At 43.4% G+C, this 14,706-nt stretch overlaps 1 protein-coding gene across 1 annotated transcript in view; it reads left to right on the top strand.

Moving 5' to 3' along the window:
• Positions 1–14,706, top strand: part of Kazn (kazrin, periplakin interacting protein) — a 941,992-nt gene that overhangs the window by 197,367 nt on the left and 729,919 nt on the right. The gene's annotated exons all lie outside the window — the stretch shown is intronic.

Here is a 14,706-nt window from a genome sequence, read left to right as displayed (position 1 = left end):
GAACAATAATACCCAACATTGACCCTGGCTTCCATGTGCACACACATTCATCAGCAAGTGAAAGAGCATGCAAGCATGCATGCATGCATGCACACACTCACACACAGCAACATATAAATTCAGGAGAGGAGAATATTAAACCCTATGTTCCCTAAAACTCTTTAAGACAAGTGAACTTGCAGTGGTGTGTAAAACCCATTCCCTATGGTGGGGTGCCTTGCTCAACCTTGATTGGTGGGGAGGGGCTCCTCTCCATTGCTTTTTCTAAACCTTTAAAAGAAATGCTAATCATTGCTTTTATCTCTGGAACACAGTTGCTTCTCTGATAAGCTTTCTGGGATCTTCCCACTCCCATCCCCCAGGCTTCTCCTGGGAGCTTTCTCTGTGCCCTGAATTATGGCTAACATCTGCACATGTCCAGGTAACGGGGGACTGGCCAGCAAGGTGCCTTTCTCATCCAGGAAGAGAGACATCCTGTCTTCACCTTGGCTGTGTGTGTGTGTGTGTGTGTGTGTGTGTGTGTGTGTGAGAGAGAGAGAGAGAGAGAGAGAGAGAGAGAGAGAGAGAGAGAGAGAGAGAGAGGGAGGCTACAGTCTGGAGCTTTCAGAACCTGGCCTGCCAAGAATGAGTGGCATGTGAACGAGGCCAGCTCTGTGATTCTGGGCAGATGCCCAAGCTTGGTGAGGATGGTCCCTGTGGCCTCAGGGAGCCATGCCAACAATGCAACAATGCACACTGCCAAGAGTTCTGTACCCTGGGGGGCCATTCTGGCTGCTTCCTTCTCCTGCCAAGCTGTTTCCAGATCAGGTTTCTAAATTCCACTCCCCGTACCCCCCAAAAATACCAAGAAAAGAAGCCGGAAAAGCCAAAAAATAGCAGGGAAGCATTTAAATCACCTTCCACTGTGCTGCTGCAGTGATTAGCAGAGATAATAATAATGACAATAGATTAAAATTTGTGATTTAATGGACTGGAGAGATGGCTGGGGGTTAAGAATACTGGCTGCCTTTGTAGAGAGGCTGAGTTCAGTTCCTGCCATACAAGTGGTGGCTCTCAACTGCCTACCACTCCAGCTCCAAAACACCTGACACCCCCTGCTTCTGGCTTCCAAGGGCGTGGTACATCTGTGTGCACTCACACACACATCAATACATTATAATATTAAAGTAAATTAGTGGCTTTGAGCAAGTGAGGGCAGGTGTGGTCCTCCAAAGCTTTCCATCATTCACACAGGCCTGTCAGGGAAGCAGTACCCTGCCTCCCATAGCCTTGGGAGCTCCTGTGCCTGGAGTCCCCAGTGCCCACTTGGTGGCACAAATCCTCAGCGAATGCTGGGACAGTAGAGGAGTTTTTCCCCTCCCTCCCTCCCTCCCTCCCTCCCTCCCTCCCTCCCTCCCTCCCCCTCCCCACCTTCTCTCCTCTCTTCCTTTTCTTTTTAGTTTTTACTGTGTGTGTATGTGTGTTCATGAATGTGGAGGGATGAAGATAGCTTGTGGGAGTTGGTTTTCTTCTACCCTGTGAGTTCTGGTCATTAGGCTTGGCACCAAGCACCTCCACCTGCTGAGCCATCTTACTGGGCCCCTGGAGAGTTTCTCAAGGAGACCGAGCGTACCTTTCTAGGGCTGGCGAGGTGGCTCAGTGGGTAAGACTGCTAGATGAGAACCCAAGTTGAAACTCACAGCATCTATGTAAAAAGCCAGACACAGCCACACATCCTATAACCCCAGCACAGTGGATAGGGAGAGGATGGCTGGGACTGGCTGTCTGCCAGTCTAGCTCTGGATTCAGTTAGAGGTCCTCCCTCAAGGGATTAAGGCAGAGAGTTTTGGAGTAGGACACCTAATATCCTCCTTTGGCTTCTCTATGTGCACATGTGTGTACATAACACACATACACATGCACAGCATGCATAATATGTATCCTGCGGGTGGACTAAACCACAGTGCAAAGCTCACAATAATCACACACCACCTCTGAGCTCCTTGGTGATGTCACGGCTAAGACAAGGATGGCAGGACAGATTCAGCACACTTTGGTTTCCCAGAGAACTGGGTTTAGTGAGGGATGCACATTCAAAGCCAATTTGGTTTCTGTAATTTCAGACACTTGGCGGATTCAGTGACCGTCTGGACTGGCAGTAGTGTTAGTCTGATGTAAACTGAAGGGAAATCTGCAAGTTTGGGCAAAATAAGCAATGTAAGCATGTTTCTAGAGTCCTGAAGAAAAATCTGTGTGTTTTGTGGTTACACCTGTGCGTTGATAATGGCATGGTTTTATTTGTTATTACTAAGTGTCTTCCCATCTTGGCCATTATGGAAATTACAGAAAATTGCTGGATGCTGTGAAGTCAGATGTTGTAGTAAAAGTTGTTGACTTTGTGTTGTGTGGGTGCGGATTCCTTTCCCCTGAACTATTTATTCTCATTTCTCTGTAAAAAGCAAAATTCTAAGCTTAGGGAGATGGCTCATTGAGGAAGTTGAACAAACTTAAATATCTGAGTTCAGATGCCCAACTCCCATGTAAAGTATGGATGTGGCAGCACGTATTTACAGCCTTGGAGTTTGGATGGGGGCAGATAGGTGGGGGCAAATCCCCAGAGCTTACTGGCCAGCCAGTGTAGACAATCAACGAACTCCAGGTTCAGAGTGAGACCTCGCCTCAAAAAAAAGAAGGTGGAAAGAGATTGATGAAGATACTTGATGTCAGCCTACAGCCCTTACATGTGCACACACAAACACATACAAAGAGAAAATTATTACGGGAAATTCTTACAAACTTATTTATTCTAGAGGTAAAATTATTCCTTTCTTTCCTTCTCTCTTACCACCCCCCCTTTTTTTTTTTCTTTCTCTCCTGCCTCTTTCCTTCTCTCCCCCTCCTCTTCACATTCCTAGCTTGAACTACATGGAGGTAGATTCAGAGGCTGTGCCTAGGACTCCAATATGTCCCCATCACAAACTATAACTCAGGAACCCCAGCATCTAGTGCTGTCTAGCCATGAATGTTTGAAGTCCTTAACCCCCCCCCCAATTTCTAAAACCACCCCCATGTACTCACAGCTAGAGGCATTTAAAAATTCCAGTAAAATACCCAGGCTACAAATGTCCCCCCCCCCCCCGGCTTCCTGGACTTTGCTAGCAGCAAATGTAAGTGGCAGAGTGTGTATTCTCCTTGGCAGTGGCTTTTAGAAGACTGTTGATGTTATAGCATGCCACTGGGTGAGCATTTCCCCGCTAAAAGCTGCAACACATTTTGCAAAGAGTACATCCTACTCAAGTTTACCTGTGATGTGGGCTGGAGAAGGCAGCATATTGATCTCATCATCTCTCACATCCTGCCAAGACTCAGGTATGAGTGGAGCACTTCAGCTTGAAGGCTCTGCAGCCCGGGTGTTGGCTGTTGATTCTTTATACAGCAGAGGATACCTTTAAGTGGCACTTTGTCTCACTTCATTTTGATGGTCAAGGTCATGTGGGATGATGGATCTGCTGGAGCTGGAGGGTCTGTCCTCCTCAATGGACAAGGTGATGTCCTTTCTCTACCCCCAGTCTCTTCCAGTCCTAGGAAGGTGCAAACCTCCTTTGCTTGGAGTACTGAATGTTTGACACCGTCTGTGTCACTAACCTTTTAATTGATTTGTTATTTTTATAATATTCTGTCTCTCTCTGTGTGTGTGCATGCATGCATGCATACACACATCACAACATGTAAATGAAGAGGTCAGAGGACAATTATGGGAATCAGTTCTCTCCTTTAACCATGTAGGTCCCAGGGATTGAACTCAGATTGTCAAGTTTGGTGGCAAGCACCTTCACCTGATGAGCCATTTTACCAGACCCTCGTTAACCTTCTGAAAAGAAGTTGCTCTTACATGAGTTTTCACACCCCCAGTTAGAAGGGCCCCAGTTTCTCCTTGGGTGTTGATGGGCTTGGTAGCTAACTGTTACCTAATGTAGTTATAAAAGTAAATGGTGTGCCTCACAGGTGACAGCTTGACCCCTTTTATAGTAATCATGTCAAAGATGGGCGAGCTAGAGGGACACCTAAAAGACGCATATGGTCCAAGGCTGTTCTCTGTGTGGCCCTGTCCATAGTATATAGGGTGGCTTTGGGTCAGGACCCTCTGCTGAGAGCAACAGTTCCTAATTGCACAACATTTAGCATGAAAGTATGTTGTTTGCCAAATCTACTAGATGGCTTTACATTTTATTTTTAAGAGAGAGAGAGAGAGAGAGAGAGAGAGAGAGTGTGTGTGTGTGTGTGTGTGTGTGTGTGTGTGTGTACAGTACCTTCACAGACTGGAGGACGGCAGACATCCTGGAATCGGACTGTGGTTTTGAGCTACCTGATGTTAGTGATGCTAACTGAACCCAGGTCTTCTGAAAGTGGTGCACATCCCTGGCCATCTCTCCAGCCTGGATTTTGAAATGTTTAATCTAACTTTGGTTTTTATTTTAGAACACATGCACATGGTTTTACAAAGTTAGATGTTTTCGCAAGGTCCTTTTGTTCACCAGGGATACATCCTGGTACCACTGTCTGAGGTCCCTTAGACTGCTCAGTTCTTCTGCCTGAGACCCACATTCAGGGGGGCCTGAGTCAGTCCCATGCTGGATTCCCAGCTATCAGTCTGGGGGCCGTTAGTTCCTCCTTGTTCAGGTCAGCTGTCTCTATGTGTTTCTGCAGCCTGGTCTTGTCCTCTCCATCTGCATCTAGGTTCTAGTTCGACTCAGTGTTTAGGTATGAGTGCTTGCTTCTGTTTCCAACAGGTATTAGATGAGGGTTCCATGGATAAGTTAGTTGTTGATCTCACTATCCTGGAAGGGCATTTATGGTAGCCTTTACACGGATGCTCAAATTGTTAGTTGGTGGCAGTCTTGTAGGTCTCTAGACCTTTCTTTGGGTTCAATTTTCTTTTCAAACCAATATTGGCTCCCTCTTTATTCTCTCTCTCTCTCTCTCTCTCTCTCTCTCTCTCTCTCTCTCTCTCTCTCTCTCTCATGTCTTCTATTCTTACCAGGACTCAATCTTCCTAGTCGCATGTGTTTTCCTTTCCTCCCCCCTCTTTCTCCTACTTCTCTCTCCATTCACTGCCCCCCACTTCCCCTGTGCTCTGGGGGACTTGTCCCTCCCCCCCTTCTGTGAGGGACTTTATATGAATCTCTTAGAATACACCTTGTATCCTAGTTCCTCTGATGGTGTGAATTATAGCCTGGTGATCCTTTGCTCTAGGTCTAAAATCCATATATGAGTGAGTACATACTATGTTCCTCTTTTTGTGACTGGGTTACCTCATTCAGGATGGTTTCTTCAAGTGCCATCCACTTGCCTGTGAATTTCAAGATACCATTGTTTTTTTCTGCAGAGTAGTATTCCATTGTGTAGATGTGCTACATCTTCATTAACCATTCTTCAATTGAGGGGCATCTAGGTTGCTTCCAGGTTCTTGCTATTACAAATAGTGCTGCTATGAACATAGATGAACAGATGTCTTTGTTGCATGGATGTGGATCATTTGGGTATATGCCTAAGAGGGGGATTGCTGGGTCCTGTGGTAAACTCATTCCCATTTTCCTGAGGAACCACCATACTGATCTCCAAAATGGCTGTACGAGTTTGCACTCCCACCAGCAGTGGAGGAGTGTTCCCTGTTCTCCACATCCTCTCCAGCATGAGTTGTCATTGGTGTTTCTAATTTTAGCCATTCTGGCAGGAGTAAGATGGTATCTCAAAGTTGTTTTGATTTGCATTTCCCTGATAGCTAAGGATGTTGAACACTTTAAGTGTCTTTCAGCCTTTTTGATTTCCTCTATTGAGAATTTTTTCTTCAGTCCTGTACCCCATTTTTTAGTAGGGTTATTTGGTATTTTGTTGACTAGTTTCTTGACATTGCCCTACATATGGAATTGGGGTGGGGTGATGGGAGGGGAGGGTGGTTAGGGTGCATGTGAGAGGGCAGAGAGGGTAAAAGTGAGGGAGGTGAGAAAGGGAGGGAGGGAGAGGGAACTGGGATTGACATATAAAATAAGAAAATAAAAAAAATTAAAAAAAGTTAGATGTTACTTGCAGGTATGAAGGACAGACACGGTGTTGCCTATGGATTCCCCTCCTCTATGAAGCCTGTGCCAGCATGGTGCATGCTTGTAATCCCAGCACTTGAGAGACTGAGGTAGGAGGAAGGTGAACTCCAGCTTAGCTGGCTTGTGAACTTCAAGACAGTCACCTGTGTTCACCTCATCTCATTGGAGAAGTACCGGGAAGATGGATATGCACCTGGGTATCTGGCCGCCTTATGTGGGTTTTGGGGATCAAACTCAGGTGAACAGGCTTTACTCAGCTAGCTCTTTCCCTCTGAGCCATCCTGTTGCTCCTTCTTTCAGATTCTGTATTTCTTATACCCAGTCTGCTTAGATTTCACAAGAATGTGTCTTAAGTGGAGCTGTTTGGGGGAATTGTAATAAAATGTTTAAAAGTGTGACTATAGATGCTATATGCCCAATATTAATTAATTAACTAATTAATTAATACAGAGTCTTGCTATGTAACCCAGGCTGACCTTGAACTCAATCTTCATACCCTAAGTTCCAATTGCAGCTATAATAGCATGCAACATCATGCCCAGTACTCTTGAGTTTTAAACCTTAGAGTTCTTCTTGACCAGTATAGGTGAGTATTTGAACTAGGTGGTCAGCTTGTTTTCCACTGTGCAAAACAAAATAAAACACATTGATAAACAGTAGCTACCTCTTAGGTTTTTTTCCAAAGGATTAATCAACTGGTCCATAGAATGTGATGCATGGCACATACTAGGTCTGCAGTAGCCTTTACTTACTTTTTTTTTTTTTTCTGGTAATGGTTCCTCAAATTGGAGGCTTGTTTGTTTCATGTCTTAGACTTTACTGCAATGTCAGGAGATCCTTGGCAGTCTATTTATCCTCATGGGTAAGCAGGGGTGTGTGTGTGTGCAAAAAGCAGACAGGAAACTCCACTCCATGCATGTGGGTATTGGGTGGAACCTGCCATATGGTCAAGTCTCTGCAAATGCCAGAAGGTCAGCATTTTGTTGCAGGAGCCAACATCTGAATCAGATGCCCTCTCCCCTGCAGTGTCTAGCTTATGCCATTGACAACAAACCTTCCACTTTTATTTGTTTGCTCAGGGCTTCTTGGAGCCTTGATCTTTCCACAAGGTCAGGTAAGGATCACTATGAGCTATTCCATGGCTGGGACAGAAGAGAGAGCCACCACTCAATACCGCCACAGACAGTGTCAATTGATTTCCTGTTGGATAATCCTGCATTTAAAGGTGCAGTCCACCATACCTGAGCCCCGTGCAAAATGGAGGACTTCCTTTTTTCTGGGCTCCCCCTCTCTGTCTAACCTTGTTTGGAGAGTGTCTCTAAGCTCAGCTACCTGACCGCATTTGGAGGATGACTGCACAGAGCTCCCTGCAAACTTTGTATGACTCAGCACACATCCCGCTCCCACCTGTAATTAACATGTGGTGTCATGATCAATCAGCCCTTTCCACCATGACCCTCAGATCCCTTCCCCCTCTAAGCTGACCCCAGAAGTTCTTTCCGTCATGCTCATGGCCATATGAACTCTGTTTGCTATTTCTGCTCTCTTCGCCTTCGTTGGTTAGGGGCCAATGACCCCTAAGGAAAGGGAGACCCACAATTTCCCATCTCTGGTGCATACTTGTGGTTTAAAAATGTAATGTCTCCCCTTCCCTGCTAGGATTGTGTGTTCCAACTCTTGGTCCCCATTTGATGACCTGGCTTGGGAAGGCTGTGGAAGCTTTAGGAGATTGGTCCTAGATAGAAGCATTGGATCACTGGTGTGGGGAATGCTGAGGTTTATAGCCTGGTCACACTTCCTGTTGTATTTCTGTTTCTTCTATCCAGTCTGAGCATGCCCATACTGCCATGGCCTTGAGCCCCATGCTTTCCTATTGCCATGTGCCTTCCTACTGCAGTGGTGTGAATAAAATGTCCCCATAGGCTTATGTATGTGAACACTTGGTCCCTGGATGGTGGCACTGTTGGGGAGGTTATGGAAGCTTTAGGAGGTCGAACCGTTCTGGGGGAAGCACATCACTAGGGGTGGGCTTTGAGAGTTTATAGCCTTGCCCTATTTTTCCGTTTGCTTGCTCTCTCTGCTTCCTGCCTATGCTTGAAGATGTAAACCAAAATAAACCCCGTCTTCCCTAAGTCACTTTCAGCTGTGGTGTGTGTGTGTGTGTGTGTGTGTGTGTGTGTGTGTGTGTGTGTGTTTGTATCATGATTGGAGGGGATACAATCCATAGTATCCCCTCCAACCATGAGCCAAAACATACTTTTCTTCCCCTAAGTTGATTCTTGACAGATGTTTTCGCATGGTAATGAGAAAGGAGTTGATGTTGATGCAGTGTCTCGCTGTCTTTTTTGTTGGAACTGATACTGCTTGGTCCCAAAGCTTTCCAGTATTCTGCCTGACAGAGCAGATCTCAGAGGAGCTTCTGGTCCTCTCTCCACCCCAGCCAAGATTTCTGCATGCCTGTGGACATCCTTAGCCAGTCTCTCTATATTGCTGCAGGACTGCCCAAACCAACCACCATCTTCTTGTGACTGTGAGTTGATCTCCATTTTATCCCTCAGCCATCATTATTACAAGACAGGCAAGGAGATGAATAAGTATTAGCATACTCTTGTTATAAAATACCCTGGCTTTAAAAAAAAAAAAAACTTGCGTGTATGTGAGTATGGGCATCAGTAAATGTGTAACACATGCCTGTGGAGACCAGAGGATGACTTCCTCTCTGAGTCCTCAGACATTTTCCACCTTTTCTTTAATATTTATTTTTATTTTTAAATGGTGTATATAAATTACATATGCGTATATCTCTGTGTGGGTATGCACCTGTGTGGATTCAGAAGCCTGGGGAGTCTAAAAGAAGGCATTTGATCCTCTGGAGTTGGCATTACAGACAGTTGGTTGTGAGATGCCTGGCATGGGTGCTAGGAACTGGGCTTGGGGACTCTTCTAGGGCAGTACATGGGGTTAACCATGGAGCCATCTATGTAGCTCCCTCTTATTGTTTGTTTGTTTTTCAGGTAGGGCCTTACTGTGTAGACATGGCCTACAACTTGCTTTGTAGGACCAGGTTGTCCTTAAATTCAGAGTTGTGACTGCCATTGCCTCCTAAGTGCTGGGATTAAGACAAAGTTCCTCGTTGTCCTGGGCCTTGCCAATAATACTAGGCTGCCTGTCCAGGGACAACTACAAATCCTCTTGACTCTACCTCCCCAGTGTGGGGATTATAAATGTATACCACTATGCCTGGCATTGTTTTAAATCATGGCTTCTGGGGATCAAACTTAGGTCCCTGTGCTTGTCAATGGAGTAATTACCAATGGAGCTACCACCCCAGTTTAGCATAATTTTTGAAAGCTTCAATGGAGGGACTAGGGACTAGCTTGGGATGGAAATGCTTGTTATGCAAAACACAATTCACAGATTTGAGGGTGGGAGTTTGATCTTTTTCATCCACAGCATATTATACCCTCTGGTCTAAAGACTCCTGTGGGATTCCAGTATATGAGGACACCAACAGCAATAGCTACAATGATGGCCTGCCCTGTCTCCTGACACCTTGGACATTCTCAAAGCATCTTGTCTCATCTTAACGCCGCCCAATTTTAGGGTTAGGAGATGGCTCTGAGGGTGAAGTGTTAGTTTTGCAAGCATAAAGGCCTGAGTTTAAATCCCCAGAATCCATGTATAAAGCTGAGTGCAGTCCACACATTTGCAGACATCTGCAGTCCCAGAATTGGGGAGGCAGAGAGGATGGGTCCATGGAGTCCTGGACTGTGAGCTAAGGTGATGAATTCCATGTTCAATGAGAAAGAGCCTGTCTCAAAAAAAGAAAAAAAAGGTAGACATTGAAAAATGAATTGAGGAAGCATCAATTCCTGGCTTCCAATTGTGCCCATAGAAGTGAACATATCTGTACACACACCCCCCATGCACATACACACATACATGATGTCATATATTTTGTAAGCATTTTCTTCACCTTTTAGCTGAGAACTAGAAGTTCACATAGAACAAGGGTTTACCTACCAGAAGTTACACAATAATCCTCGCTGACCATAGCTGTCACATGGTACCTGTTCTCTGCCCACGGCTCTGCTCTGGTTAATATTTTGCATAGAATTAGCCACCATCAATGGCTTAAACTTGAAACTAGTGTGAAATGGCTCATGTAACATTAGACAAGGTGAAATTTTCAGTCAGCTGAGTATCTCAGGGGGCAACTTAACACTTCTTAATGATAGAAGGCTTCCAGAGAGACTGAGTTGTCTTGTGTGTGAACCAAACAGATTGTCTGTTCACTTGGCCTACACAAAGGGCCATATGCCCATGGAATTTCCCAACACTATTGTGTCTCTGAAATCTATACTTTGAAAGTATAGCTGTGGTTTAAGGGTTTCCATTGAGTTTTTACCCAAGTAGCCATTTTTTTTTACATCTATGTGTTATTGGAGACACATCTATTTGTATGTTAATTGTCCTGAGCCTGTGAAAAGATGGTATCATATGCTAGGTATGCAGGGGCCCTTCAGTGGAATCTGTCTGCAGAGACCTAATTCCCTTTCTTATCACTAACTTCTCATGCCACCAAAAGGCACACATAACATTCTGCTATCACTGTGAGACAAGTCAAGGAGAATGTGGAAAAGCTACATATATGTTGACCTATTTTTATTTTTAATACAGTCAGCAAATAATTGTAATGTACCATACATGACATACTTTTTGTAGGAAATCAATAATCGATAGGCCATGCTGTGGGAAGGCTGAGGTGACCAGCCTGGGCCTGGGCCATGCTGAAGGCCTCAATACTTCATGTTCTCTAACACCTCCCATCATGTAGATGGGAAAGATTAAAAATACAGAAAGGAAGTCAATTAGCTGCTGGTAACAGCATCAAATAGTGACGAACCTGCTAATGTGTGTGTGTTCTTAATTATATTTGCATAGATCATTCTGTCATAAGAACTTATGAGCAGCATGAGGTCTGCTTGTTTGAGTTACTCACTGAGGTCAAGAGAGTCACATAGTTTTATATTTCCCTACAACACAAAGACTTCTCTGATAATGCCATCTGCAGTGTCAGTACAGTACAGTACAGTACATTACAGTCAGTACAGTCAGTATAATATTTGTCACTAATTCTCTTTCCTGATCATAGAGGGAAAAGAAAGACAAAGGAATGTGGGTGAGCAATGTTACACAATTCTTATGGCTGCAATAATTCTTTCAAAAAGACACTAGATTGGTAGTTTAGAACCATGAAATTTTTTTAGGACACAATCTATATGATTTAGTGTTCCGGAGAAGCCATTTCATAGCTACTTTCCTTATTAAAATTTCTAAAACTCAGTCATAGTGTGTTTCCTTGGAAGCCATGAAAATGACCAATTTACTATTTTCATGTGGGCTTGTCATGGATTGGCCATCATTCCCACACTAATATGTTCAGTTATTTAAGTCATCAGTTGACCTATTGTTTATTGACTTCCTAGCTTTTGTGCTAGACATTCTTCATACTGGCAAGGTGGACATCCAGGATCCCTGTGGACACAGAGAGAACTTCTAGTTTAGACAGCAAATCTATAGTGATTTCAGTCAATCTTGGTTCCTTCGGTGTTTGTTAGCATGCACAGAGAATGATCATATGTTGTTTCTAGTTCTTAATTAGTTCTTTGAGAATTTCATATAGTGTGTTTTGATCATATTCATACCTACCCCAATTCCTTCCAGATCTACTCTTCCTTATCCATCCACCCAACTTATTGTTCTTAAAAAAATTCAAGTTCAATTTGCCCTGCTTATAAACTGTTGGATGTGTGTCCTTCCACTGAAGCAGGATAAACCCCCAAGGAGTTGCACCCTTAAGGAAAATTGACTCTCCCTCACTCAGCAAGTGTCAGTTGCCATTAGCTTGGCTAGGGGTGGAACTTCACATCCCCTCTTTGTGCTAGAAATTTGTCTGGCTTGAGCTTGTACAGGTCATACATGTGCATTCTCAACTGCTGAGTTCCTATGTGGGACATCTCTGTTGTATCCAGAAAACAGCCTTTATCTGTAGTCATTCTCCCTGTCTTACAATCTTTCCATTCCCTCTTTTGCAGAGTGATTCCTGAGCCTTGAGAGCAGGCGGTATGAGACAGATGTCTCATTTTAGAGTGATCATCCCACAGTCTTTTAGTCTCTAAATCTTGACCAGCATAGGACTTCTATGATAATCACCATATATAGAAAAAGAAGCTTTTCTTATGAGGGTCGAAGAGATGCACTCATCTATGGGTATAGGAGTCAGTTCAATACTATCTCTACTTAGTAAAATAATAGTAGTGGGTTCACCCCTAGAGTCTATGACATGACTAGCCACAGGTGCATGACTCATGTATCAGTGCCAGAAATGGGTTTAACTTGTGCAGCAGGACTTAAAATTCAAGCAGAAAGCAGTGCTTACTCCTACGATGTCTGTGTCACTGTTGCATCATGGCCTTGTCCTATCAGGCCAGTTGTTGTTGTAGCTTATAAGGTTCACAGCTGGATAAGGTTAATGATCACTTTTGTGTTCTGGTAGTGTGTAGCAACTTCTAGACTATGACACTGGCTGAGATGAAACTTCCCTGTCACCACTAGCTTGATTTTTCTGTGTTCTATGACTCAAGAATGTGGTGTCTTCAGCAATAGATGTCTTACTGTTGAGTTCTGGAGGGAAATGAAGAACATTGGCAATATTGGAGGTTCTATGGAGACTTGATGACCAACAACTCCAAGAGAGAGAACACATTCTCACCACTGGGCTTTCTATTTGTTGACTTGTGATGTTTAGTAGGGGTATTATTGCCCCAGTATGTGGTGACTCCATTTAAACTTTACATATCTGAATGTATATATTTTAGGAAGCTTCTGGAGGTAAATGAAGAACATTGGCAATATTGGAGGTTCTATGGAGACTTGATGACCAACAACTCTAAGAGAGAGAACACATTCTCACCACTGGGCTTTCTATTTGTTGACTTGTGATGTTTAGTAGGGATATTATTGTCCCAGTATGTAGTGGCTCCATTTAAACTTTACATATCTGAATGTATATATTTTAGGAAGCTTCCATATGACTTTTTATAAATATCTTTAGAGTTGTTTATCCTCCCTGTATTCCCTTCTGAACCATGCCCTTCCATCCCCCATTTATCCATCTTGTTCCATTTTCCTCCCTTTGATTCTATTTACCACCGCATCCTATCTACCATTCCTTCAGATCTTCCCCCTGTGGCCCTTTACTAACGTATTGACCTTTTTGGGTATTCTGAATGGACCACATATATCTGAAGATTCAAAGGTACCATCCACAAATGAGAGAAAACATCCAAGGTCTGGTATTCTGGGTATGTCTTAACATCACTGAGAATAATTGTTTCCAGCCCCATCCATCGTCAAGTTACCTGTGAATTTCATAATTCCATTTTTCTGAAAACTTGAATAACATTTCACTGTATAAGTATACATTTTCAGTATCCACTCATCAGTTGATGGGCATCTAGGTGTTTCCACTTCCTGGCTATTGTGAATAACACATCAGTGAACACGGATGTGAAGGTGATGTGTCTTTATAGGGTAGAGTCTTTCGTGTGTATGCTCCAAAGAGACATGACTGGTTATGTGCTAGATATGTTTCTAGTTGTTTGATTTCCATAGTGGCTGGCTGCAACAGCTTGCACTCCTATCCAGCAGTAAGTGGTCCACTTTCCCTACATCCATACTTGTTGTCCTCCTAGATTTTGTCTTTTTATTTTTCTTTTTTTAAAATCTTGGTTGCTCTGATTGGGGTGAGACGAAATTTGTAGCTCTAATTTGGATTTCAAAAAGTATTTCTCAGCCATTTGTGTTTCATCTTTTGAGAACTGTGTTTTGTTAGATGCCTTTAAAAAAAAATGGGCTGTCTGTTTTCTTAAGGTTTAGTTTTTGAATTCTTTGTCTATTCTAGATACTAACTTTCTACCAGGCGTCTAGCTGGGTGAAGATTTCTCCATTCCTTAGGCTGCTTCTTTGCTCAAATGATGGTGTCCTTTGTTGTACAGAAGCCTTTTAATTCCTGAGGTTTCATTAATTAATTGTTTGTCCTACTGTCTGCACTATTACCATATTACCTACTTTCTCCTCTATGGGATTCAGGGAATCAAATTTTATGTTGAGGTTCTTGATTCATTTGGAATTGAGTTTTGTGCAGGGAAAGAGACAGCAAGAAATTAAACTCCGTTCTTTTGAGTAGTCATCCAGTTTGACCAGCACCATTTTTGAAGATGTTGTCTTTTTTCCAGTGTCCTCTGTTGGCTTTTTTGTAAAAACCAAAACCAAAACCAAAACCTGGGTGGCTGTAGGAACAATGGGCTTTTATGTGGGTTCTCACTTCTATTCCATTGATCAATTTGTCTGCTTTTATACTAGTACCATGCTGGTTTTATTACTATAGCTCTGTGAATATAATAATACAGGGAACATATATCATTGTAATAAAGACAATATATAGCAAGCTCATAGCCAGCATTTCTCTAAACTGAGAAAAAAAAATCAAAGCATTTCCACTAAAATCAGGACCAACCTGAGAGTTCATTCAGGCCCTCCATTTATTTATAACTCTATTTCC

The sequence above is a fragment of the Phodopus roborovskii genome, unplaced genomic scaffold, assembly GCF_943737965.1.
Source record: "Phodopus roborovskii unplaced genomic scaffold, PHOROB, whole genome shotgun sequence".
Lineage (NCBI taxonomy): Eukaryota > Metazoa > Chordata > Mammalia > Rodentia > Cricetidae > Phodopus > Phodopus roborovskii.
The sequence above is the reverse complement of the archived record's forward strand: the minus strand, read 5'-3'. Positions and strand labels throughout refer to the sequence as shown.